The sequence below is a fragment of the Coffea eugenioides genome, chromosome 10, assembly GCF_003713205.1.
Source record: "Coffea eugenioides isolate CCC68of chromosome 10, Ceug_1.0, whole genome shotgun sequence".
NCBI lineage: Eukaryota > Viridiplantae > Streptophyta > Magnoliopsida > Gentianales > Rubiaceae > Coffea > Coffea eugenioides.
This window is the reverse complement of record NC_040044.1, coordinates 18253610-18270264: the sequence shown is the minus strand read 5'-3', so window position 1 is coordinate 18270264 and position 16655 is coordinate 18253610. Positions and strand designations below refer to the sequence as shown.

The following is a 16655-nucleotide window of genomic DNA, read 5'->3' as shown; positions in this document are numbered from 1 at the left end:
CGTTTTGCCGTTTCCGCACTTGCATGTGCCGATTTTGCCGTTTTGCTTGTTTTAAGTATGTTAGTAGCCGTTTGTGATATATTGTGACACAATCTTCAATTTCAGACGTTGGTGAGCTAGGTGGAGCCGGTGGGGCCTACTAGCTACTCCTCGCGGCACGAATTTCGTACTTTTGCTCTTTTGTTCGTTGTGTAAGTATTCAGGCCGCTCTTATGTGTTAGTTGCTTATGTGTTTTGATATGTATGAAAAGGGTACCTAGGCGAGGGTGTACTTTATCGCACTCGACCTAAACCCTAATTTACGCACACATTTGTATATGGCATATGTATATGAATCATTTTGGAACTAAACCCCTTGAGCTTGTGGCTCGGGGTGACTTTTGAATAATTTTGTGAAGTTTGTGAGTTTGGGGTTGATCTTCCGACCGAGATGGACTATTCGAGCCGGTCAGGGCTTGGTCGAAGCCAGTCCAACTTAGTCTGAGGTCACCAAGTTTGTAAATCCGGTTCACCGAGAATGTGGACCAAGTTTGTGACCCGAGCTTGTGACTCAAGCTCAAGTTTGTGATTTCGTTCGCCCGGGCAAGTTTGTGAGGTGACTGGCCAGTGAGGGTGATAAGGTGTTCGGTAGGTGTACAAGTGAAGTTTCTACGGACCTTATTTATGGTCGACGGAGTGTTTACAGGAGATCACGCATGGCAAATGACTTGGCTTTGGAGCCACCTGTATCCTTATTATGTGATGTTACATTTCTGCTTTTGCTTTACTCTTACTGTGCAATTTTTGTTATGTGATATTTACACTTTTGCCCCTGTTTACTTACTAAGTATATAGCTTACCCCTTTCATTTTGTTTTCCTTAACAGGGGCCGACGCGGGGATTTTTGACACATACACTAGTATAGTTAGGTTTGATTGTAACAGTCGGACAGTTAGGATGTTTGTTTTTGTTTTGGTGGTTTGTATAAGAACCCTCCATAGGGTCTACCTTCTGCTGGTTGTTATTCTAATGTATTAGAGTGGTTTGACTCGATACTTTTGAAGATTGGCGTTAGATATCTTGTGAATTGTATGCTTGTAGGTTTATTTAATTTTATTGTTTTAAAAGTTTGAGTCCCGGCGAGAGTTGGGCAGGCGGCCCGCCGAACCCTTTGGTTCGCCTTAGGGGGAGGTGGGGCCGTCACAGTGACGAACCGGACGGAGTCGGTGGACCCGTATAAAGTGCCTTGATTTACAAGCTAACTCTTTTGAGTGAGTAATTGGGTTGTTTATTGATGTGAAATTGTCAAAGTGCTTTGTATATGTTAAATGGGTACTTAGACGAGAGTTTACTTTATCTCACTCGACCTAAGTCCATCATTTGTTTTGATTTCATACGTAAGAATACATGCCTTATGTTGAGTATCACCCTTTTGCTGTGTGCTGATGGGGGTGATTACATGATTTGAGTTGAATCCCTTTTGTTGTGTACTGTTGGGGTAAGTACTTTGTTGAGAGGTATCATCTATTGAGAGATTAGATATCTCAGGGCTTGGTTCCAACCCGATTCCAAGGGTAGACGGACTATTCAAGCCAACCAGAGCTTAGTCGAAATTAGTTCCATGCTAATCTTGGGATTTCGTTCTTTGTTAAAGTTTTGATTAAAGCTAAGTGATTTTGTTTCGCTCGAACTGCTGTGTGCTGTTGATTGACCGGTGGGGGTTGATAAGGTGAACGGGAAAAGTAAGTGGAGTCTACGGACCATGAGTACTTTGATTGACGGAGTGTCAACAAGCGTTCAAGCTCGGGGAATTGAACTGGTTTTGAAACCACCCGTATCCTACCATTGTGATGTTACATTTCTGTCTATTGATGTGAAATATCTTGGTTTACATGTTTATTTGGATGTGATTTTACGTGTTGCCCCCAATTATTCACTAAGCATATAACTTACCCCATTCCATTTATTTTCCTTAGCAGGGGGTACGAGCGAGGCGTGAGACTTGTATAGAGTAGTCTAGTTTTGAATTTTGAATGGCACTCGCGCTAGCACTCGACTAGGGCTGATTGGATTTGGATTGTAAATACGTTAATGTATTTGGGCGTGTATAAGCCTTGTAGTTGGATCTGTGCATCAATGTATGTATTAAGTTTGAACTTGTTGTGTTACTTATTTGCTATGAATGTAAGTTATTTTCTCGAGTTTCGAGTGAGTGAGTCCTGGCGAGAGTTGGGCAGGCAACCCGCCGAACCCTGGGGTACGCCCTAGGCGGAGGTGGGGCCGTCACAGGTGGTATCAGAGCTTAGGCTTCAGATCTCTGTAGTGTATCCTAGGCTATAGTTTAGGATGCCGGACTGTGGGACTGGTTTGAAATTGGTAAGCGTAAGATAGGACTTGGTTGCTTCTAAGCGTACATCAATTGATTCTGGTACTAGCGTACGACCTGAGTTATACAGTTCTTTAGTTTTGGATTCTTGTACTTGAGTACTCGATATTTTTCCTGAGGAAATGCTTATGAATTTGGAAGGAACGTGATCTAGTATATGATGATGTGTGAGTTGAGATAAGTTGTAACGGCACAGGTTAGAGCACAGAGGATTTTGTATTGTACTCGAGACTTAACTGGATGAGGACATTAAAATGATAAATGTTATCTAGAACTTGTCCAATAAGATTTTGGCTATGGTTTTGATAGATTGTGTTGGTGGCCAGAATTATTGAGAAAACTTCTGGTTTTGCATCCTTCTTCTAGTCTTCCTGTTTGATTGAGGTTTGCACCACCCGATTTATAAGTGTTGAGATTTGAAATGTTTGAACTGCCTGAGACCAACTAAGCTAAGCTCATTTGAGACTTGAACTTGTTTTGGCGAGTGTGCTCTTACGTGTACTTAATGGACCTGATGAGACTGAATATATGGTATTTCATTTACGCATAAGTAAGTAGCTTGATTCATATATGACCTGTATCTGGACTTGAATTTTGTGACTACTTGAGAATGTGAATTGCTGGGCATTGACTAGCCGAGTGAGTTCTTATTCGTACTCGTGCACCATGAACCTGAAGTATTTGGTTCTGCTTTTGAACTTATATGTTTGAACCCTGCTTTGACCTTGCTTTTGAACTTATTCGTACTCGTGTGGTTGTAGACCGACTACTACTCCTTTGTAGCGGTTGAACTGAACCTCTCTGGTGAGGCATTGCCTGTTGTGTTTTCAAGCACCACTAGGAATGAAATTTTTGAATTAAGGCTCTCTGGTGAAGTATAGCCGTTGTGCTAGCTTGTTGTGTTATCAAGCACCACCAGGGACAAATTCCTGAAACTCTTTGGTGAAGTATAGCCGTCGTGCTAGTTTGTTGTGTTGTCCAGCACCACCAGAGGTAAAATTTCCGACCTGAGGCTAAGCCATGTGCTGAAGTTTTCGAATATCTAAAACTTTATTTCCAACTCTGAGCTAGTTGATTGAACCGAGCCCTTTTGCATGTTCTCTTTGGTTACTTGTTTAGCTATCTGTTGGCCCGTTACAAAGTGATAAGTGGGATTGGAGTGAATCTGAGTACTTGATTGACTTTTGAGGACTATTTTGATCTGATTAGTACAAGTTGGAATGTCGAGGACGACATTCTTTTAAGGAGGGGAGATTGTGATACACCGAATGTTAGGAGGTTGTTTGTAAATAAGATACTGGAGTTTATTTCTTTGGGTTTGATTTAAAACCTTAAATTTGTTTTAAAGGGACTAGAAACCCTAAAGTCTAATAAAAACCCTAGTTTACTTGTGATTAACCGATTTTTTTAAATCTCTCATTTTTAATCGAAACCCTAATTGTAATCAATGGAATTGTAAAATCCCACATATTTTGCTTAAAATTTCTTTTATTTGGCATTTATTCCTTTCTAATAGCTTTACTCCTCATTCACACCCTCAGTACTTGCAATTAACCATAGAATTAAGGATTTTCCCTTTTTTTTTCGAATTATCGCAAATTAGGTTTTTTTCGCCTTTTCGTAGTGTGACCATAAGGTACGGAGTGTGTATCAAATTTGGTAATTAAGAGTGAGTTTTAGATAATATTAAGTGTGTGATTAGAAGTGATAATAATAAGTTAGTGAATTATAAGATAAAACCCTAGTATACGCGATTTAAGGAAAATCGGCTCGAACCGACGGGTACCGCTTACTACCAATTGAACACACCATTTGACCAACATTTTATCAAGTTAATCTCATTGCTATTAGAGCCTAAATATCAGCCCTAAATCTGATCATTATGGCCGAAATTTTTGACCATTTAAACCAAAGGAAAAGAAACAAAATTGAGATGGAAATTGGTGGTGACAAGTGGCGGTCATCCATGAATTGTTGACCAACTAATTTTCTCCATATTTATCACCAAAAAACTACTCAAAATGCTCTCCATTTCCTCCATAGCAGCCGTGAGAGAGAGGGAAAAACAAAAGAAAGAGAGCATCAATCCATCTTGGATTTTGCTTGATTGAGTGAGAAAACAAGAAAACTAAATCGATTAACTGCAAATTGAGAGCTTGGGAAGTTTAGGGAGCTAAATTTCACAAGGAGAGGTGAAGGATAACTCTTCATGCCCTTTTATTGAGGTATTATGGCTGACCATCCTTTCCTTTTCCCTTACTCTTGTTTGAGTTATGTAGTAGCTTGAATTCATGCTTGGTGATATCTAATTTAAGTGATTTTGATGATTGTAGTGATGAATTTTGAGTTAGGGTTTTGAATGGTTCACTTGTAATTCTTGTTGTTTGGATGGTATATGGTGCATGTAGACTTGTATAGGAGGTAGTAGTAGTGGTTTTAAGTTAGAAATGTGAAGTTGCACCGTAAATTCATTGAATTCCAGATTTGAAGTTCTTCATTGTTCTGTTCTAGCCGGTTCTATTTGACCATGATGGAGGCCGAATTAGATTTAGGTTAAAACATGAAAGTTGTAAGAAATGATGTTTTATAGTTGTCTGTAAAATTTCAACTCAATCCGAGTACTGTAGCACATGAAAAGATAAAACTACCCCTGACTGCCATAGGTAGAGCTCTGTGGCTAGTTTTGACATTTCACCAAACTGACTGCATCTGTTCACCCTGATCCGTACTGAATTAGCATTTGACTAAAACAAAGAAGTTGTAGTACTATGTCTTAGCTTTCCAAGGCCACTAAAAACGTCTTTTTTGGACTTCGGTAGCCTGAGTTATTGTCATTTATGCATAGTGCGGTTAACTAGCCTGATTATGAGATTCTGGTTCTGTAATTTGACATTTTGACCTGGATACACTATGAACTGGACTGAGTAGTCTTCGTCAAAGTTGTAGCCCTTTATCTTAGCTTTGAACCGGTATAAATTGCACCCCAATCTGATAAGCATAGCTTCGGTTGTATCCGATATGCTAAGCAACGTCAAATCTGCCTTTTGTTTTATGACTTAAACTTCATTTCCGGATATTTTCCTAACTTGATTTTGTACTTGTATGACATTGAGCCTATTGAACGGCTATTGAAATGAGATTATTTTGTGTGTGACTTTGGGACTGATTTGACGAAAATATTGAAGCCATAAATGGCTGGAAAATAGGTAAACACAAGGGGCATGCCGCCAAATTTTCACTAGAGGACTAAACTAGCCTTTGGCGTTCTAGTTTCGTATTTTGCAAATTTGACTTGTATACACTGAAAATTGGTTTGAGATGTCTTCATGAAAGTTGTAACTCTTTATCTAAGTTTCGAGACACTACCTAGTACATTTTGATCCGATAACCACAGCTCCAACTATAGTCAAAATCGTGTAACCCATTTTTGTATCATTTTCATTTCCGCGCACGCACGCATGCGTTCCTTTGCCGTTTTGCCGTTTTGATCGTTTTAGTCCTTATTTTCATTTGTGATGGTCGATTCACTGATAGTTGAGTATAATCATCTGTCACAGGCAGTGACGAACCAGACGGAGTCGGTGGACCCGTATAAAGTGCCTTGATTTACAAGCTAACTCTTTTGAGTGAGCAATTGGGTTGTTTATTGATGTGAAATTGTCAAAGTACTTTGTATATGTTAAATGGGTACTTAGGCGAGGGTGTACTTTATCTCATTTGATCTAAGCTCATCCTTTGTTTTGGTTTCATACGTGAGAATACATGCCTTATGTTGAGTATCACCCTTTTGTTGTGTGCTGATGGGGGTGATTATATGATTTGAATTGAACCCCTTTTGCTGCGTGCTGTTAGGGTAAGTACTTTGTTATGTACTATGTTGAGAGATATCGTCTATTGAGAGATTGGATATCTTAGGGCTTGGTTCCAGTCCGATTTCTCGGGTAGACGGACTATTCGAGCCAGCCAAGGTTTGGTCGAAGTTAGTTCCATGCTAACCTTGGGATTTCGTTCTTTGTTAAAGCTATGATTAAAGCTAAGTGATTTTGTTTCACTCGAGCTACTGTGTGCTGTTGACTGGCCAGCAGGGGTTGATAAGGTGAATGGGAAAAGTAAGTGGAGTTTATGAACCATGAGTACTTTGGTTGACGGAGTGTCAACAGACGTTCAAACTCGAGGAATTGAACTGGTTTTGAAGCCACCTGTATCCTACCATTGTGATGTTATATTTCTGTCTATTGATGTGAAATATCTTGGTTTACATGTTTATTTGGATGTGATTTTATGTTTTACCCCCGATTATTCACTAAGCATATAGCTTACCCCATTCCATTTGTTTTCCTTAGCAGGGGGTACGAGCGAGGCGTGAGACTTGTACAGAGTAGTCTAGTTTTGAATTTTGAATGGTACTTGCGCTAGCACTCGACTAGGGTTGATTGGACTTGAATTGTGAACACGTCAATGTATTTGGGCGTGTATAAGTCTTGTAGCTGGATCTGAGCATCAATGTATGTATTAAGTTTGAACTTGTTGTGTTACTTATTTGCTATGCATGTAAGTTATTTTCTCGCGTTTCGAGTGAGTGAGTCCTGGCGAGAGTTGGGCAGGCGACTCGCCGAACCCTGGGGTACGCCCTAGGGAGAGGTGGGACCGTCACAGTTGTGGTTAAAGTTGTATAATTTAATCGCTATTCCTTCCTTCAAGGACACACTATAATAGGGTTCTTCATTGGTCTCATATTAATTCGCAAAGTTGAATAAATGTGAGCACATTCACGTGCATATTCTCCAGCATCCTAGTGCAGTGTCCATCCATCAACTCGTTTACCCATTCTTAACCTTTCAACATACTTGTTTGGACTAACTGCCTCGACCTTGGCAGCTGTTTTCTTCAAAAGTTTCATGCTAGTATCAATATAGCCATAATTGTGTTTTTCGTATCATCCGAGTCATGTAGATTCACTTCCCCCTATGTATTCTTGATATGAACACCTACTCTTGGACCTTCAAAATAGTTGACTAATAAGGATTAAATGAGGCATAAATTATGAAATAAATATGTATGATAAACAAATAAGTTTCATAATCATGTCATTAAGCAGTAGGATGGAATGAAATTCCCTTAATTATGATATGAGCACCTAATTCGAGCCTTTTGAAACAATAGCAATAAAAATACAAAAAGGTAACTTAATATGTCAACCCTTAAAGGCATAAAGTATGAAATTTCATGATAGGATTCATACATAATTTTAACCAACATTGATTATTTTCAACAATAAAGAGGCCCAGGCCCAACAAAGGCCAACACTTAAAATCTGCCGAAACATTTTATGACACAACCAAAGCATTAAAATTTTTCCTAGTACAAAAAACATAGAAGCTAGCATCAAATTAATAAAAGTCTATTACATCAACAGAAAGACATTTGCAAGCCATACAAATTAAGGACAATCCCCTTGCCATGAATGGAATTAGTTATCTAGTTGTCCCCTCCCCCCCTCTGATTCTGAGAGCATACAACTGCTAATGGATTTTAGTCTTCTATTTTCAAAACATTATCCGAAAGTTCTCAGAATCAGCTAAAATAGAGGCTGCTGTGACAGTTACTTTGTCTGACAAGTCTTCTAATTGGTTTCGAGCATCATTTGCCTTCTTCACTAAGCAGAGGTCATCCTCAATATTCATTGGGGAAGGAGAAAGAAGAGGAGGGGGGAAGGGGAGATGGGGCATTTGTAGAATGAGATGTGCTATATCTTGCAGCAAAGATGGCATCCATCCGGGCGATTGCATTGTTGTAAGAACTTCGGCTTAGGCCAAATGGGAGCTCCAGATCATGAGCGGAAGAATTCTAACATATTCTGTTTCCCTTTGCCCTTTAATTGTTTTGTATTGGGTTTTTGTATTGGTTGCACAAGTTGGACCTTATCAGCAAACACATCTAAGTGCTCTGCATTTCTCTCTTATCTGTATTCTTGATTACCTTGTTTTGCCTCATTTTTATCTCCTCATTGACGTCAAGGGAGGGTCAGTTAGAATTTCTTGAATATCTCCCTTATGCATCCATTTTGTCGAAAATCACGGATAATATGTAAAACATTTAGTAGTCATTTTCTTTGAAAGATTTGAATGATGGATTCTCCTACATAGTTCACATCGCAAAGAACACAAGATTTTAAAAGAATTAATTGGGCATAAATTTCTAACGCTAAAAAATTAGAACATAGTAAAAAAAAAACTTGCCTAAATGCAATAAAAAAGTAAACCCGAATCACAGTTTTCTATTCATCTTCATCAATGGTCACTATCATTAGGATGGGATCTCATCCGACACTAATTACCCTAAAACGTTGTATTCATGTATTTGGCTCCGCAAAGAATAATACTTTTCTTTGATTTGTTTGGGATCAAATCTACTTCCCTTTCCAACAAACTTGTCAACTATCGAGAGAAAGATCTTACTCTTAAGGTTTTCCTTGTTAATTTTATTAGCCCACTTAATTTTGATCAAGTACTCCTCAGACTCAAGCTCTCTCTCTATTGGGAATTGGCCTCGTATTAGTTTTGATATATCGAATTGACTTGCTATTGATCTTTTCTTCTTTATATGATACAAGTATAAACATATATTGTTAAATATTCTAATCATGTTATGCCAAACGAACTAGGCAAAAATAGTCACATCCATATGTAGCGGTGATATGCAACTATCTATTTATATTTATGAAAAAGATAAAACGGTTGTATAATGCATTGCAAATGTGTGTTTGACAAGCCCTTAACATCTGATTATAGCCCACAGTTATTTGCAAAGCAAGCCAGTTAGAATGCATATCTTGAACTAATTGGTAATGCAAAGTTATAAGTCATTTTCTCCATGCTCGGATCGGGTGACAACCAAAGGATCAGCAATTATGAGTTTTCAGGCTATCTCAAAAATAAATCAAATTAGGTAATTAATCACTTAAAAGGCTAACATGCATAGCATATAAGTGGTGGCAATCCTAACCTCTTGCAATGGACAATCCCAACCTCTCCTTTTCTTACATGGATTTAGAAAAATAATACCAAACTTTTGAAAAAAAAGGTTTTACTAGTAAGAAAAAGAAATTAGCTGCATAGAAGAATAAGACCCGTCTAAGCACAAAAGCTGCTATGTTTCTATTGATAGTGAAACACTTGGAGATATACAAAGGTGAAAGAGCATTTAGGTTACCATTTCTGCCCTTTTCATTTTCCCCTTTCTTGCTCTCCAACATTGTTTCAGAAGAAGTCTCGTGTTCCCAGGTTTCTGCTCTAATCGATGGTTAAAATGGCAAAGGTGAAGACTAACCAGGTTCGATACCCTGAAGGTTAGGAGTTGATCTCTTAATGACTTACAAGCCAAGATGAGGGAAGCTGAAAACGATCCAAATGATAATAAAAGAAAATGTGAGGCATTATAGCCCATTTTTAAGATAGCCCGCCAGAAGAGTCGCTACATCTTTGACCTTTATTACAGGAGGAAGGAAATTTCCGATGAATTGTATGAGTTTTGCTTGGATCGGAGCTATGCTGACCAGAACTTAATTGCAAAGTGGAAAAAGCCTAGATATGAATGTCTATGCTGTCCACGCTACATGCAATCTCGTGATCATAATTTCCAGCATGCGCTTGCAGAGTACCTAAGCATCTAAGGGAGGAGAAAGTTATAGAGTGTGTACATTGTGGCTGCAGGGGTTGTGCTAATGGAGATTGAGCAAAGCAGATAGTTTGACTTGATCTTGGCCGATATGTCATGAAAGGTGTAATCATCTCTCTTCAACTACCCATTAAGAATAGATGATGTAATTGTATTTGCCTTGTTGGCAATTCCTATACATCAAGGAGATTAGAGACTCTAAAATGTCGAGTTATGGCAGCTCTGTTTTAGTATTTGATTAGCTGTTTGTCAACGTCAAACACTTGAATTTATTAATCGTGCACTTGCTCTTTGTTCAAACATTTGAGTCTTATAGGGCTACATTTAATTGTTGCCCAGTGAAATGTGTGCCATTCTATTTAATAATTTATCCTGTTAGTGGAGGCAATGCTATAGATGGGGGCTTTGGATTACAAGGATCGGCTATTCTGTGGTATTTACCCCATTTTTACCTGAAAAAGTTTGTATTGAACCTTAAAATTATGTCTGTCGGTGATTCTGATCTAGACCCTAACAAGTCAACTATTTATCTGAAGAAGCAAACATCACTCAAGAAGCCAAGAAAGCTTCCTACTGAGTCTTTCAAAGTAGGACTCAATTGGTGATTGAGTACTATAGATAACTATTATCCTCAAGGTGCAGCAGAAGATTGGTATGGTTAAATCAATTAAATAAATAAATTGGAAGGCAATATTGTGAGATGTCATATTGTATTCTCCAGGTTTAAGAAAAACAATGCCTTCACTAGATGTTGGTATTTTGTTCAAGGTCGGAGGCACATTTTGTTATTATTTGCACTTGTATGTGATGTTAAATTAATAAGATTAGAAACTTTCATACTAAAAAAAAAAAAAAAAAAAGGTTACCATTTCTGAGCTCACTAAGTAGAAGAAATAGAAGTGAAACAATGGAACTTTTTCCACTTTGCCAACTCAAAGCAAAACTTTCCAAACAACAAATGCAGTAAGACAACTAACAATTCATATTTTTTTGAAGCGTAATGCACCTATTTCCTAAACAAGACTTTTCAAAATCAAATGCATTGCAGGACATATAACCATTAATGTTGTGGTACTGTAAAAAAGAACCAAGAGCACAAAGTCGGTTATTAATTGAAACGAATTTCCAACTTTGTAGCTTTTCGTAAAAAGTAAAGCATTTTTTCCATTAAGCCCAACTGCAAGCCACTTTTTACTATTGCTTATTAGGAAATTCTCTTTAACTTTTGATGCCTTTCATGGCTCATAGATACACACACATCAGTTTCAAACTAGCATTGGAAGTTTCTCAATGCAACTAGTAAAATAAATAATGCAATAACTATTGTCAATAAGCTAAATTAACAACTACAGATTCACAAAACTTCTATTTCTAAATTAATACATATTTACTAAATCAATGTCAGGTTTTTTGCATTGTATTAATTCACAGTCAATTGTGATCAGCAAGGTAAAAAAGAGATTTCAGAAAAGTTTCCAATGGATAACTCATAGGTAGCTCACAATAGGTTTCTTTTCACACCTTCATCATATAGTGCACATCAAGAGAAATTTACTTCATTTTAGCTATTCAAACAAGCATCCGATACTATGTCCAAATTATTTCATTTTTTATAGGGACAAAAATTTCAAATAATTGCTGTTAAGGAAGATTGACCACAAATGACTTTTTGTCGAAGCAGTCAAATTCAAGCATATAATTCAAATTTTTTAAATAAATAAAGAAGATTAAGAGAAATTATTAATCAAGAAGAATGAGGGTGGCACCTCAAATTTAGCTCGCTTGAACTAGACAGGATAATCTTGTCGAAGCTGCAACAAATTCCATGTAGCAGCTAAATAGGAGTAGGACTTTTAGATTATGCCTGAAGCACTTCATGGTTGAGGCTAAATTTTCAATGAACAAGTAGGAAGACTGTGAATGTTGTGCGAGCTTAGTGAAAACACGAAAAGAGGTGCTGCTGGGGAGGGTCATCAACCGACGACCTGATTGATGATTTCTTACCAAGGACAAGTGCCAGATGATAGGAGGTGCTGTTGGAGACTTCCAATCGACATCAATAGATCGGTCATCACTTCAATTGCTGGGATTAGGGTTAGGGGTTTCTCTAGCTTAGGAATAGCGAAAAATGGAGAGTCAATTTATTATTATGATGATCCCACCTCCTCCTAAGGCATACCTCAGAGGTCAGCGGATAGCCTGCCCAACTCTCGTCAGGACTCACTAGAAATCCAAATTAATAACACTAAAATCGTTCAATACAACATTTACATGCTACAAAACATCCCAATATTCCAACCAAAGTATAAGTCAAAAGAGAAGAGTTTAAGCAACTAGTACCATAATACAGTATTGATCAAATACAAGTTCAATATTTTCTATTACAAACTATTACTATTCGTCTCTCTCATCCCCGCACCCTATTAAGGAAAACAAATAATGGGATGAGTTAAAAGTCCAGTGAGATTCCAAGAAAACATGCAATCAAATTAACAAGATAACAATCACATATATCAACATCTTAAAGCGAAGAAAATAAACAACTACAAGCGAATCATTAATAGTTCACATATTCAAATAAATAATTTAACACAGTAAGAAAAGGATATGGGTACTGATATAGTGGCTCCAGCCAGGTTCTAGGCAGACCCGTTCAGGATTCAAGTATAGATTCAACTGATACGGTGGCTCCTACCAAATTCCAGACGTAGCACTTAGTCCTATTCATTATTTCACTTATAACTAAAAGAATACAGTAGGCTCTTGCAAGCTAGTTCAGCAGCAGTATTTTTTGAATCTATTTGACACTCTGTTAACGTTTGAAATGAAATAATAAACAATGTCCGTAAATCACCGCTTTACGCTAGTCTTCGTCCACCAATCAACCCTCTCACCGAGTCCGAACACCAAAGATAATAGTAGAGGTAATACTCGAGTATACCAGTTCCAAAGGACACATCTAGTGGAATAAATAATAAACACTACCCATGGTTCGTCAATCTTCTCGACCAAGTCTTTGTTGACTCGATTCGACTAATTAGTCAATAGGGTCTGGAATCTCAAACACTCAGTATAGTCAATGAGAAAACATTCCCAACCGACTTTCAAGTCATGCATGTGAGAACCTAGAAATTTTGTCAATTTATCAGTTTAACTACATGACATTTTATTTATTTAGTCATCTATTTGTTTATTTATTGATTTGATAATGATTTTCTTTTAATGCTTTTATTAAACTTTACATGTGGAAGTTAGTGTATGGAGTAAAATGAGATTTTTCCTTTTAGTGGGATATGAAAGGAACTTTTGAAAAAAAAGAGTGTTTAGTGCAATAAGACGGGATATTTTGGAGCTAGAACTCTAGAAGGTGACAAGTGTCACCATAGGAACCAAGTGAGAATTTTGACCAAACCTTTCTTATCATTTATCTTCCATTTCTTGCCTTAGAAATATCAAACAAACAACAAAGGGGAGAAAGAGAGAGAGGGCTGAGAGAGTGAGAGGAGAATAGGGAGTAGAGTTTCACTCCATTTAGCTTCAATATCGCTTGGATTGTGAGGGAAAAGGAAGGAGATAACTTAGGGTTTTCATCCATCTTGACTTAAGCTTGGAGAGGAGAAGATTTGGTGGTTGGAATTTCATCTTGGCTGGAAAGCAAAAGAGATAAAATGCTAGATTAACCTTCTTTCTTTGTCTTATGTTGAAAATAAGGTTGATTTCTGGATAAAGACATGATTTGGTGGTGAATCTCGGTAGTTTTTCAAGTTGATGATGCTTATACTTCATAATTGAGTTCTAGGGTTTGATTATGCATTTGATTATGGTATGATTGTGGTGGCTATATTGTTGTAATTTTGGCTACATATGTGTCTATTGTTGTGTTGGTGATGAAATCCTATGGAATTACTAGATGGTTTGGGTGGAATTTGGGACAATTAGTTGGAGAAATATTGAAAAAAATTGAGAAAAATTTCTGTTTGCTGGACGAATAAAAGGGCTAGAGTTGTGACGATTTGAAAATTAGCTTATATTTTCTTACAATTCCCTCTTATTTTGAAAAAGTTAATTTATAATTCCTTTTACTACTAAATTTACTCCCTCAATAGTTATAATAAATAATAGAATCAAGAGTTTTACTTTTACTTTTATAGTTAGAGTAAATTAGGGTTTTTGTGCGCTTTGGTCGTGTGATCACTTGGTGAGGCATGTGTACTAAATTTGGTGGATAAGAGTGAGTATTAGGTAAGAGGAAGTGTGTGATTAGAAGTGCTAATAATAAGTTAGTGAATCATAGATTAAAACAAAAGTACAAGGGAGTTAAGGAAAATAGGCTTGAATCGACATACGCTGTTTGTTACCGGTTGAGTACGCCACTTGACCAATACTTTCTTACCCTAATCTCCTTGTTTTTATTTCATTTAATCCTCCCTAATTTGACTCTAAAGTCAGCTAAAATATTTGACTGAAAAACTAGAGGAAAAGAAACCAAAAACAAGAGGAAAAATGGTAGAGCGACAAGTGTTGGCCATCAAGCCAACTTTGACCAAAGACCATTCTAGTCTTTATCTTGTAAATTCTCCTCAAAACCTATTTATTTTCTTCCTTCTTTGGCCGACTCTTAGAGAGAAAAAAAAGAGAGGAGAAAGCTTTACAAATCATCTTGATCTTGCCTTGATTTAGTAAGAAATCAACAGGAACCACAAATCTAATCCGAACAAAAGTGCAACAAGGTGACAAGGAAACTTGAGTTGGAGTGATTTTGCATAGGCAGCATTGGTTTTGTATTTTTCCTTCAGGCTTGAAGGTATTAAGCTAAGAAACTCTCTTTCCCTTTCTTATGTTGCATTTTATTGGATAGATGACTTGAATATGAAAGATATCATGAATTTGTGAAGTTGGTAGAATTTTTCCAACTTAGGGTTTCAAAATTTCACCTCGGGTATATTTGTTTATATATCAAGTATATGTTGAATTTGGTTAGTCTTTGCTATCTAGAATATGTACCAATTTCTTCTATAATTTGTGAGCTTGATTTCGGTCTGTTATACTATGAGATTGTAGCCTTGAAAATGGCTGGAAATTAGGAAAAATAAGGGGAAATGCTACTAAAAATTTTTCCGCAGGGGACCTTGAGCAGTCTTGGGAAATCTGTCATATCTTGGTGTAGAAAAATTCAAATTAAGTTCTGGTTATTGAATTTGAAACTAGATTCAGAGTTTTTTCTTTCATGAAAATTTCAAAATTTTTTTCAATTCCTATAAATATCTGTGATTTTTCAAATTTGACTAAATTTCCATTCCTGTTCTGTCTTTCTACTGGATAAAGTAGCCATTTGAGATTGGATTTTGACTAACTTGTGGACAGAATCTTGCAAGGGTGTCTTCTGAAGAATTGTAATTCTTTGAATCTATTTTTCAATGGTATAAAGTTTATAAATTTTGAACCTAAGAAACTTGAGATATGATTTTTCAAATATTATCACGCAAAACTGAAAAAAAATTCTGTTTTCCTAAAACTTTCATTTCCAACTTTAAGTTGGAGTTGCTAAACCATTTTGATCTTGGTTTATGATTGGAATGAGGAAATTCTTGGTTACTCATATCTCTTGGGTCTAAATATTTTCTTTTCACTCCAAAATCATATTTGCACCTTTGTACTAGTAGTTACTCGGATTTTCTTTGGTTCACCTAAACTTTGGATGGTTGAACCATAATATTTTCTCTTGGCTATTCTTAGGTTTTGTCGGTGATCAAGGGCATAATACGGAAGGAAACTTTTGATGTTATTTTGCTTAAACTGGTGAGTGTTCTTTGTATATTGTGCTTCCAATGACCATGTGAATTGTTGTGAATGTTTGCTTGAATGTTAAATATTTTTCAATGACTGTCAAATGAATTTTCGATAGGCGAGTGTGTACTTTATCGCACTCGATATAAGTGAACGTGAAATTTTCAATGATTAAATGATTGAATGCTACTTGTACATGAATGTAAGCCTTTTGGCTGAACTAGGCTCTTGCCCTTTGTTGCCAATCGACTCGAGCCAGAAGCGGATTCGGTCGGGCGGCTGGTGACCCTAGGACAGTGTTTTGGTATACTCGAATATTACCACGAAATCTGGTGGAGAACTGACCAGTGAATTCAATACAAAGAAATCAATGAATGAATGACATGAACGCTGAAGGAGTTTTCACTGTTAAATGTTTTTAACTATCGGAGGAATAAGGGAAAGGGTCGAAGACCGAATGACTAAATGAATGAATGGCTCCAAGTGGGCATGTATCCTTCCAATAATTGAATGTTTATTTCTTGAATGACTCGATATTATTGTGCAAAGTGTTCAAACTACTAAATGCCACATTTCCATGATTTTTCTAACTGATTGCTTGTTTAGGAACCTCACTGGACTTTTAGTTAATTCCTTTAGTTTTTTTTTTCCTTACAGGAATGGAGATCCGAAGCAATTAAGTGTGAACTAGGGTGTATAACTCTCTTGTACTTATACTTTTGGTTGATAGGATATATTTTTGGATATTTGATATTGTATCATACGTTTGGCTTTTGGGTTGTAAATAAATTTACATTTTGATTGAATTGTAGAACTTAAATGTTAA

The 16655-nt window shown here is 36.9% G+C and overlaps 1 pseudogene; it reads left to right on the top strand.

The window, feature by feature from the left end:
* The first annotated feature begins 9673 nt into the window (after positions 1–9673).
* LOC113748711 lies at positions 9674–10099 on the top strand (annotated as a pseudogene).
* Positions 10100–16655: the final 6556 nt, after the last annotated feature.